This window comes from Neofelis nebulosa, chromosome 5, assembly GCF_028018385.1.
Source record: "Neofelis nebulosa isolate mNeoNeb1 chromosome 5, mNeoNeb1.pri, whole genome shotgun sequence".
NCBI classification, from domain to species: Eukaryota; Metazoa; Chordata; class Mammalia; order Carnivora; family Felidae; genus Neofelis; species Neofelis nebulosa.
The window spans coordinates 78,866,054-78,878,025 of record NC_080786.1 but is presented as its reverse complement, the minus strand read 5'-3'; the positions used below and the strand labels follow the sequence as shown (position 1 = coordinate 78,878,025).

Below are 11,972 nucleotides of genomic sequence, written 5' to 3'. Positions count from 1 at the left end.
TAAATGGCTGATTTTGGATGATTAAAATCATGAGGAGTCCAAAAGTGGAAGAATTCGTCATGTTTGACGTTGGCACATTTTAACCAATTTTAAAAATTGCTTCCGCATCAGCAATGTGGCCAATTTACATGTACTTAGGTAATGAGGAAGAAAATATGCAGACCCTGAACGTGAGAAGGAGAATAACCATGAGGGAGGGCAGGGAAGGAGCCATCTCAAAAGAAGGAGGAGGAAGAGACGGGGGGAAAAGAGAGAAGGCAAATAATTTATTAAGCCGAGGAAAGAGAGAATGAATAATGAAAGAAAAGACAGGGCAGTAGATAAACATCCTCCGTATTCAAATTTAGAATGTCAGAGCAGCAGAGACGTTTAGATTCCTGATGTATGCAAGAAGAAACTCAAGCTGAAGGGGAAACAAAAAAACCAGAGGCCACATTCAGTGTCAGGGCTGGAGCACAGGTCTCCTTTCCCTAAATCAGGCTGGTTCCACAGTATGCCATCACTTCCGGGTCACTGTGATCAACCCCACACATATAGTAGGTACATAATAATCGCTTATGGAATGAAAACATGTAGTACAACATGCTGACCTGGCCAGAAACCATTTCTGTTTTTGTTGGGTTACTGGTTTTTATTTTTGAAGGTGAAGGATTTTTAAATGTGTATGTTTTAGGGGCGCCTGGGTGGCTCAGTCGGTTGAGCGCTGACTTCGGCTCAGGTCACGATCTCGCGGTCCGTGAGTTCGAGCCCCGCATTGGGCCCCTGTGCTGACAGCACAGAGCCCGGAGCCTGTTTCGGATTCTGTGTCTCCCTCTCTCTGACCCTCCCCCATTCATGCTCTGTCTCTCTCTGTCTCAAAAATAAATAAACGTTAAAAAAAATTTTTTTTAATAAAAAATAAAAAAAAAATGTGTCTGTTTTAATGTCCCTCCACCATGTCTTCTATGTTTTGTCTTACCAGGTTACCCCACCCCACTCCATATCACAGCCTTCTTAGTCTCCCAAGGACCTTATTTGTTTCTCTTTTTATATCTTGTGGTAGTCACATGTACCTTCTAGTGCTCTGTCCTCTTTGATTGTCTGTCTTATCTCTAAGCACTTTGAGGTCAGGGATCTCAACTTAGCTGTGATATAGGGTCAATGGCATTGAATTAGCAGACAAGGTTGAGAGCCAACTTTGACTTTATAAAACCTGAGGGTCAGTTTCCCCATCTGTAAAATGCTCATAAGCAGTTCCTAGACTCTCCACCTCAGAGAAGGCCTCTGAAATTCTCTTGCAATGTTGTGAACTGTTACAGCAGCATGGTTGGTTGTGCTAGAAACGGGATGACTGTGGTGGCTGTTGATGTCTGTCTTCTGCGCAGCACTTGACATCTAGCCTTACATAGGATACCACCCTGCAAATGCATGTTTGTTGAATGAACAACATAGCAATCACGTTAGCATCTTCTATTTTAAATCAGCCCTTCTCCTTCCAAAATTAGCAGAATCTTCTGTTTTCTAGGGCTTTGGTGATGACACAACTTCATTTTGTTGCATTTTGAGCCCTTAAAACTTCTTATGAATCTTTTTGAGTCATTTCATTCTCTCCACATAGTTCTTGGACAAGAATCCTGGGCCAAGATCCTCCAGGGACCCTGAGTCTATCTGCAAGGCTAAGGCATATACACGCCCAGCCATTTGACATGCCCTATCCAAGGGGAGCCTCACCATGATAATATAAGAGAAGCACTCTTATTAATTTAATTTAAAGATGAGAAAATTGAGGTGTAGAATGTAAATATTTTGCCTAAGATGCTTTTTCTCTTCATGTGGCAAATTATAAGACAAATGGAATACAAAACACCAACTTCTATCCCACCGCCCCTGACAACTATGTTATATCATTTGAAGACATTGATTTAGTGAAATAAAGGCTCAGAATCAAGAAACCATGTCTTTGTATCCCCCCTCTGAAGGCTGATTTGCAGTCATAGGAGTTGTTGAATCTCGTCATTCCATGTCTTCCCAGCCTGGCTTGACTGAATTGACAACATCCTCCTTTCTGCCTTCGTGGAAAATCCAGTCAAGTTTTCTTGGGACGACCTTTGAAGGACTGCTCTCAGTCCAAGAGGAACAGAAAAACTCTGCTAACCAGCTCTGTTTCTCATTAGTGCTGCAACAAATTACTGCAACTTAGTGGCTTTAAAATAACACATTTATTTTCTTGCGCTTCTGGAAGTCAGTCTAAATTCAAGATGCCAGCAAGACTGTGCTCACTTCGGAGACCCTAGGGGATGATCTGCCTTCTTGCCTTTTCCAAGCCTTTTCTGCATCTCTTGCTTTCTTTTGTCTGTGACCCCTTCCTTTACTTTCAAAGCATCACCCCAATGTCTGCTTCCATTGCCACGTTGGAGTCTCCTTTCTGTGGTCCGATCTCCCTCTGTCTTCCTCTTATAATGATATTTGTGATCATATTCAGGGTCCGGTTTGATAATACAGGATAATCTTCCCATCTCAAGATCCTTGATTTCAATACATCTATAGAATCTTTTTTGCCATAAGGTAACATTCACAAGATGCAGGGATTAGGACCTGGATATTTTTAGTAGTCATCATTCAGTCTTACCACACCCACCTAGGGAGATTATCAGGAAACCTGTCTTGGCTGAGATTCTGTGTAGAAATAAAACCAAACCAACCAAACAAAAAAACAGCCTCCATGTGTCCTATTCTGCAGTGACCTAGAGTAAGAGAGTATATAACCTGTGTGTTACAGGAATCCCTAAGCCTCAAGATTTACATTAAAATGTTTCTGGGATCATGATACCTCTGAGGCACTCACCAAAAGCAAATGCAAAGCTTTCTCTAGAGCGATATTTTCACAACCTATATTGCATTGAAGTCACTCCATATCGTCACTGAACATGTGCTCGTACTCAAAAAAATCACAAAATTCACGAGAAAAGAAAGGCAAAGTAAACATGTACAATACACAGGGGGATCTGCACATCAAGAAGTCAGGATAAAGCCATCTAAATGGAGACCATGAGAAGCTTAAAATGACTAAAGATGTGCAATGAATGATCGAACTGTAAGAAAAAAATAAGGCTCCGTGAAAAAAAAAAAAAAGAATAGGCAGATTTGAGAAAGAAACAAATGTTGCTTCTAGAAACAAAACTCATTGAAGTTGAAAGCTTGAGGGTTCAGAAAGCAGGGTAGACACAGCAGTAGATGGAACTTGTGCCTGGAAGACAAGATTTTAGGATATTAACAGAATGTAGTCTGCCTTTTTTTTTTTTTTTTTGCGGTCTGCCAACTTTTAATAGGGGCTCAAAGAGAAGGGAGAGAGTCAACATTCAGTGAGAAAATGTCTGAGAATTTTCCATAGTTGAAGAAAGACACAAACCCTCAGATTGGAGATTTACAACGCATCCAGAGCAACAAGAAGAAAAAAATGAATCCGCACCTATGTACTTTGAAGTAATACAGCAGACTGAAGAATTAATGCATTAGGAGAGGTATTCTCGTAGTTACAACTTCCCATTTCTATCACACTCCAGTCACCCCTCCATTTTGATTTGCTCCCTGAACCACAGAGCTGAAAGGAAACAGGGATCATCTCACTTAAACCGTTTAGTCTATTGAGGGGAAACGGAGGCCAGAGAGGAGGCGCGGCTTTCCCAAGACCATCCCAGGAGCTCAAGTCAAGAGAAATCTGGTATTGCAAACCCTAACTTAGGATCTTTCCGGAAGCTCTGAGGCTTTATCTGAGTCTCCACGGTGGTCTGAGGACAAAAGAGAGAATGCCCACAGTGGGGAAGTGACCAAAATAAACAAGGACAATCTATTAGCATTAAACACTGACTAAATGAGACCCAATATTATCCTTTATTAAGTCAAGCTGAGAAGTTGAACGCAGGAGCCGTTTTGTATGTCAGCACCATAGCAATTATGAATGGACTGATTAATAAGTAAACAAACAAATACTAGGAAATCAGGCTTGTTTTAATGCTTCAAACTCGCAATAACACCCTGCTAACATGAACTCCAAGTATTAACACTAATAACCACACTAATCATAGGGATGAAAACTCCAAATTAATTCAAATGCTGCTCAATAGACCATCACTGTGTCCTCCCTGCCTGTTCCTTTTCTATCTGTTCCGATCTCCATGCAGTAATTAAATCCATTAAAATGTAAAACTAGCTTTTGTGCTCAAGGGGAAAAATGAAAAAGGACTCTGACCAGCATCCCTGGGGATGGACCTGTGACTTCTCAGAACTTCGGTTATATCCAAATTCTTGGCTTTTTTTTTTTTTTTTTTTTTTTTTTTTTTTTTTTTTTCCTGAAACAGCAGCTCTCCCTCACGGGGATCCAGTTGCCAGGCTGAGTCCGCAGCATTTCTTATCAAAATAGAAGACGTGGCTTTATGAAGAGGATGAGCAGAGGACTAGGAGAAGACAGGCTGACGTCCTGCCTCTGCCTCGTAGAGCTGTAAGATCTTGGTTTAATAAAGCGTGTTTTTTTCTCTGGCCTTCATTTTCTCTATTTGTGAATTAGGAATGGTATCTGCTCTCCCAGGTGGACTGGAGGAATCAAAAGCTATGATAAAAGTGGAGGTGCTTTGTAAAGCACATAATTCCCCAGAACGCTCCGAAGCTCACAGAAACTTCCATTTATTCTTTTGGTGAGGTGTGGGAACACAGAGCAGTGTGGCCAGACGAGGTGTATGTAGGGTTCACACTGACTTATTAAATGATGCGTTTTAAAAGAGGATATAATCATGATGCTCTTACAGACAGAAAATGAATATATGCCAAAGATTTTATTTGCCTCAGGAATTGATGAAGAAGCCAGTAGACGTTGCAGTGAATTCAAATACAAATTCACGGGGTCACATACTTTTAGTCAAATACAGAAAGCTGAAATGAATTGACAAAAAGACGCAAAAGCGCTCACAATTATCGATCGCATCCCGTTAGGCTCAATTTGCATTTCTGTGGACCGGAATTATTTGCATTACTGTCCATTTTCCACAACTTAATTTCTATTGGTACAGAGCTGTAAAACAGCTGAGTCAAAGACAAGAGGAATCAGAGCTAACCTAGGTGGATGAGCTGATCAGGACAACTACTAAATATTAAAGGCTTTCACAATTTTTCCTTACAGGCCCTTGATTGAAAGGATCTCAAACCCCCTTGAAGCAATTGCCCAAATTTTGGCTTCATGACATGCCAACTGTACCAATGTTAGGTAAGGAGCGGGAAAACTCTGGGCTGGCCTCCAGGGTACCTACTCAGCTGTCCTGTATCACCAACAAATGTACTGTGTGAGACAACCTTGGCCAAGCTTCCTCTTTCAACCAAGCCTCAGTTTCCCTCTCTGAAAAATGAACCATATTTGACCCGTTGACGCCTGGCCCACACCAGTGAGAATGTGACTGAAAAGTGCTTTCTACAGTTGAGAGAATTTTACCCCCCTAGGAGGGTATATGTATTGCTTTTATTTGACCACTCTGGATAGAGGACGTAACATCACATGGCCCTCCAACTGCTCTCCCTCCTAAAATATACTTGTTTAGAAAGACAAACAAAATAGGAATTGTCCAAGAAAGACAATGGAAAGAGTATTTATGCCCATTATCTGTAGTGGTTAATATTATATCAACTTGAAGGATGTTTTTGGATGAGTTTTACATCTAATCAGTGAACTTTGAGTAAGCAGTTGAGAGGGTGAATAGCACAAAAAGACCAGTCTCCTGGAGCAAGAGAGAATTCTCTGTCGAACTACCTTCAGAGTTCGTCTGTACCATCAGCTCTGCTGGATCCTGAAACTGCTTGTCGACAGGCAGAATTTGGACTCACCAGCCTCCATGACTGTGTAAGCCAATTCCTTATAATGAATCTGTTTCTCTGTATATACATATCGCCTTATAGGTTCTGTTTTTCTGGAGAATTCTGACTAGTCCAGTAGCTATTACTGAAATGGAAGTCTCTACAAAGGTAGTAGTTAGTTTTGACTCTACTCATGGGTACACCAGAAAGGCTTTGGAAGGAATCTTCCAGTGAGAGCCTGGAAATCCTGGTTTCTGGGAGGGGGCAAGGCCTGGTCAGTGTCCCCTGTGGCCATGGAGGGCATCCTTGGAACCTGGCATTCCCAGGGAGAGGCTTCAGCTCTGGTTCAGAACTACCACTCCCTCTCCAGGACAGGAGTCATATCAACAGACATTGCTGGCTTTCCTATCAAAGGAGCCATGAGACAATGTTGGGGAACTTGAGGACTGGGGGGAAATGAGAGAGGGAGGGCTATACCCATGTCAGAAAGCTCTGGGGAGAAGAAACAGACTCCTAAGAAAAGGCTTGTTCCTAACTTTGTTGAGACTCCAAAGGAAGACACTGCTGTGCTGTCACTTACTGAGTCTGGTCAATAGATCAGGCACCGTGCAAAGTGTACTTTACATAAATTTTCATGTGTGATCATCACAACTATGCTGAATATAAAGGTATTATCCTCATTCAACAGATGTGTTCAGTGAGGGCAAGTAATTCACCCTACGTCACCCAACCCCTGGGAAAGCATAAGATAGATCCCTAAGGAAAGAGTATGGCCCAAAACCAAGGACCAGTGAGGGAGAAACTAAAGACAGCCAGTGAGCCCAGGAGCTCAGGAGAAGAGGGAGGACAGCAGGAGATTTGGGAGGGGGGTTGGGCAGGCAGTCAGCTGCCTCAGAATGGTTGGATGGGGGACAGGATCTCCATCTGCTCATTTGTACACTTTGCTGCCCATTGGTGGTCACCAACAACATGTCACCTCCTCCTAATTAAGTCTTACTAGAGTCAGCTGTGGAAGGAGTTACGATTGGCCGGACACAGTTCATCCAGCTCCCGCACCACCCAAGACCAGAGGCCATTTACTAGTTATTGATGAGTTTCATTTGCTAACAAGTGCATCCCATTTCAGAGCCGTCTGGGGAGCCACTGATGCAAGCTCACCTTTCCACACACCCAGATTTCCTGAGGGAGCACCTTGGAGATGCTAAGTGAGGCATGTGAGAGAGAATGGATTACAGGCCAAAGAGTTACCTCCATGATACCTGGCATGAAGAATAGTACAGGGGTAGGTGTGGTTGGGACAACCGGTTGGGGACGACGGGTTGCCGGCTCAGGCGAACGGCTTCAACTTTTCTGAGCTTCTGAGAATGGAGATGTTACCACAGGCCTAATATGAGGACCGAATGAATGAGCAAATGTGAAGGGTTTTGTACACGTTAAGGCAAGGGTCAGCAGCCTTTCTCTGTGAAGGGCAGAGAGCAAATAATTCATACTCTGCCAATGTAGTCTGAAGGCAATTGCAGACAATACATAAAAACATGGGTACAGCTGTGTTCTGATAAAACTTTGTTTGCAGATGCTGAAATTTAAACTTCCTATAATTTTCATATGCCATGAGACATTATTCCTCTTTTCATTTTCCAACCATTTAAAGAAAATAAACAGTCTTAGCTCTAGGCCAGACAAAAAGAGAAAGCAGGGCAGATTTGGCCATGGAGCCACTGATTGCCAGCCTCTAGCTTAAAGTGCTGCGTAGATATAGACAGCACAGCAAGGGAAGGAGTTTTGCAAAATGGTCAAGAAGACCGCATTTTTTCTATATTCATGTGAGGCTTTTGGGAAGCAATTACTCGCTAGGCTTGGTGATGCTACTGTGAAGGGATTAGCAATCTGGAAAAGAGGTTCCTGTGGGCTGGGTCCACCAGGGAGGAGATTCATGCAAGGTGGGACATCGCTTTAAACTGAAGGAGTGCGATTGTCGTAGGGCAAGGCCAAGATAAGAGGGCAGGGTATTTAAGGAGGAAAGGAAGAGTAAGGACCCAGAAGAGACAAAAGGACGATTGAAAGACAACCAGCGAGGGGAACGGGGTACAGTGGCCAGCACCAACACTCCAGTCTGAGACTCCTGGCTCTTTTCACATTCGAGATGCCTGGTAGATTGTGTGGACAAATGGAAAATCTAGAAGTGCCCAGCTGTAGGAGAACTTTTCGTCAGATTGAGAGATAGCAGGACATTCCAGTGGAGGTTATTAAAAATAACTGATGGGCTGACATGACGGGAAAAAAAGAATTGAGCACACAATTGAATGTTAGGTATTCTGCAAACACGATCTCATTTGGGACCCATAATAGTGCTTTGGAGTTCTCGTTATCCCCGAGAGGTTCCTCACTTAAAGATGAGGACACTGAGAAAAGGTGAGAGAATGTTCCACTGGGCTTGGTAATCATCCTTAATAACAACAAAGATTTGTGTATTGTTTCCCAAAGACTCTCGGCAGGGACCGAGGGAAACATAGTGAGTAACAACCTTAGGACTGTGGTCAATGACCTTGAAGGTCCATGGAAGTGTGTCACTGGTGGGGCAGCCAGTGCTTCCAGGGAGGAACACAGGGTTGGTGTGCATGCAGATGATTCAAAGCCAGCCTGACTAGAGTAGCTGCAGACTTCTTACATCATCTATTGGTAAGCCCGGGAGTGGTTCACAAGAATGTTTACAGGTACCTTGCTGGGGAAGGCATGCTCTGGCAGGACTCATAATGGCAGCATCATGGGGGTTGGAATAATTTAATAACATTTTCAGCTCTCCCGAAAGCCGTTAGATGAAAACAAAGAACCAGGTGAGAGGAGGAAGTTGAGAGTTATTCGTGCTCTGTTAATGGGCCTTTAATCAACAGACCCCCCCCACCCACCACCAGCAGCAGCCGGTTCCTGCAATCTGGGGAGACTGTGTGCTCACAAAGCGCCCATTCAAATGCCAGGGAGGCTGGCACAAAGAAGCAATCAGACAAGCCCCGGCTTCTCCATAGTGCTACACCTGCACCTGTTTTCACAGCAGGAACTTCTTTATCAGCCTTAGAAACTTACAAAATGGAAGAGGTTGCCTCTAATCATTTCTTTTGCATCCAGCCTTTGGGGGTAGAGATACATAAGCCAATATCAAAAGCTAATTGCCCTCTTTCCCTGGAGAACCAGTGAGCCCACGTGGGTCGGGGCAGCTACAGGTCTACCATGGGGCGTCGACATGACCGAGCCCCTTGGCCTGTGAACCAACTCCAGCTGTGAGGGTGGGAGTAGGGGCGGTAGTGATGGCTATAGCTGGAACCAGGGGGATGGGAGCCTCATTAGCATCCTCCCCACCACTGTCGGGGAGAATGCATGAGTTGGCTTGTCAGGTGCGGAAGGAGGATGAATGCTGTTTTGATTGCTATAATTGCGGCAAATTGGACGCTTGAGAGTGCCTCTTTAACAAGAAGAATCTCATGGATGAGACTTAGGGAAGAGGCCCCTCTTCGGATCCCTCTCCTTTGTCCCATGTGTATGAGATAATTCCCCAGCCGTTATGGATTATGAATGAGCTGCTAATTTTAGTTGTGCAAGCCAAACAAAGACCCTGGTTGGTAGATCCGGAAGGTGATTCATCTGATATGATGTTTGTATAGTGGAAGTTAAAGGTCCTGATAGGCACCCCTGATTATTTCAAACTTTCCATCCAAAGAGCTGGAGAATTCCTTGAGTGACCATGTCAGCACTGGTAACCAAACATGAATTCCAGGACCTTCTTTTCTGCTCAAGGTCTTTCCGTCTTGGCAGTGCTGGGTGTTTTGAGTGGGAGTGTCCTCTTTTCGTTCTTCTTGATTGGGAAGGATCGCAAAGGCGACAGTGAAGCCAGAGTCAGTGAAAGACCCAAAGTAAAAGCCACAGAGACTCAACAAAAACCAAGTCCAGTGGTCTTTGAAAGGCTCTGGGAGAACAAAAAGGCAGTGAGAGGATTTGGGAACCCGAGTGGAATAGCTCAGGAACTTTTGAAGAAAGTTGAGGGTGACTGAAGGGTCCTGCTTCCTTTGATTGGCTTGTTTATTGTTTGTGAGTGGTTCTGGGCTTGTGCGACTGAGTGCTGCAGGTTTGGTCCTTTTTTTTTTTTTTTTAAAGTCCCCCATAATAGCCAAGAGAGTATTATACTGTACTTAGCTGGCTTTACTTACTTGCTCTTTCCCTTCAGAAACTAACTCTATTTTGTTCGGCCTTAAGGTGACCAACTTACCCCTATTTGCCAGACACTTTCCAGTTTCAGCACTGGAAGTCCTGCATCCTGGGAAACCCTCAGTTCCAGAAAACCCATAAGCCCTACGTTCCCAGGGTGGAGTACCAAGGGATTAGAGCGTAGAAGTAAGAGTTGGACGTGATGAATTTTGGCTATTAGGCAAGAGGCCCGGACATTATCTTGATAACCCACTTTCCATCAAGCTCTATCCAAACACGGCCACTGTCCCTCTTTTGCAGCATGTGTCTCTCTAGCTTTTATCGTACTTACTGATGCAGTTGTCTTCCCTGTGAGCAGGTTGAGAGTAAGGACTCCTACCTGCCCAGGGGCCGAGTATCTGACACCTAGAAGGTCCTCAGTTAATGTATTATTGAAGTAGATCCATCACCCCTTGGGGCTTCTGTCTGTGGGTCCAGAGACCATTCAGATGGATACCCTCTTAAGATCATTGTGATAACCAGGAGGCTTGAATAGCATGAATAGAAAACAATAGGTCCAGCCCCTTGTCAATCTTCTCCTACAAATTTGTTGCGTGACTTTGAATAAATTACTTTCCCTCTCCGTTGCAGTGTTCTGATGGGTAGTAAGAGAAATTGAAAAGGTGGCGGTCTTGCACTATACCCACTTAGCTAAGCTGGAACTGTAAATCCTACAATTCCCTTCTCTATATGGTTTCACGTTAGAGTTGGCCACAAGTTAGTGTTCCAAATCAGGGTCATGTGAGCTTTGGAAGGGGGACATGAAGGGGAGACAGTTCATCCTTTTCGTACTCTGAAAGTCGGTGAGGGCAGGCATGGCTTCAGTTCATGCACATCGTCACCAGTCTAACGGCTTACCTGATTGCCATGAGGTACAGATGGGCCCTCAGCTCCTCCGGCACCGAAGATGCTCTCCTTCGACGCCTCTGAATCACGGGTCAGGTGTAGGTGCTACTCTGTGATGTGGGGAGTCAGCTCATCTTGTGGGTCAGCAGCATCATTGAGATTGAAGGAGGGGAGTGACAGATCTCCCTCCAGCTAAACATTACAGATTCTCGTCTGTTCTTGGTATCCGTACTTTATGTCTATTTCCTTCTCTATGTCTAGCCCTGCAGACTTCAGGCCCAACACCAAAGGCAGACATTATAGACGTAAATAGTCAACATAATCAGCTCCCACAATTGCATATGGCCTAATCCTTGCAATATATTTCTTATTCTATCCCACGCAAAGCAGTTCTGCTTCTCTGAATCCTGATTGATACAAATACTATCTACTGAATGCTAACTATGACGATTTCCCTTCTCAATGATTTCCTTATATTAATTGACCTAAACCTCACGAAACTTCTTATAATGTAGGTATAATCCTATTTTATATTCTCTCCCTTTCATAGATGGAAAAAGCATAGAGAATTTAGGTATCTTGATTGTACCTATGATTGTACCCAAATCAGACAGCTTGTAAGAGGCCGAGCCAGGATGTGAATTCTGACAGTTTGCTAGAGTCTATGCCTTTATCCACTGTATGGTACTGTGTCCTTTGTGGAATGAAAGGTTGTTCTAGATAACCTTGAAGTCTTTTCTGGTCTTAACACTCTGTACAATCGGTTCTGTATCGAGTGTTGAACCCCCAGAATAGGATATCACTTTTGAGATGCAAGAATCATCTACGTAGAGGGGCGCCTGGGTCACTCAGTCAGTTAAGCGTCCCACTGTTGGTTTCGGCTCAGGGTATGATCTCATGGCTCATGAGTTCGAGCCCCACGTCAGATTCTGTGCTGACAGCATAGAGCCTGGTTGGGATTCTCTTTCTCTACCTCTCTCTCTGTCCCTCCCCTGCTCTCTCTCTCTCTTTCTCTCAAAATAAATAAGCTTTAAAAATTTTCTAAAAAGACCCGTCTATGTAGGAATCACCTG

General features: G+C 43.9%; 1 long non-coding RNA gene across 1 annotated transcript; it reads left to right on the top strand.

Annotated features, from left to right (window-relative positions):
• Positions 1–4,340: 4,340 nt before the first annotated feature.
• On the top strand, positions 4,341–5,904 carry LOC131511391 (uncharacterized). The gene is made up of 2 exons (XR_009261500.1): positions 4,341–4,477; positions 5,153–5,904. It is a non-coding gene; the product is annotated as an uncharacterized LOC131511391 (long non-coding RNA).
• The last annotated feature ends 6,068 nt before the right edge of the window (positions 5,905–11,972 follow it).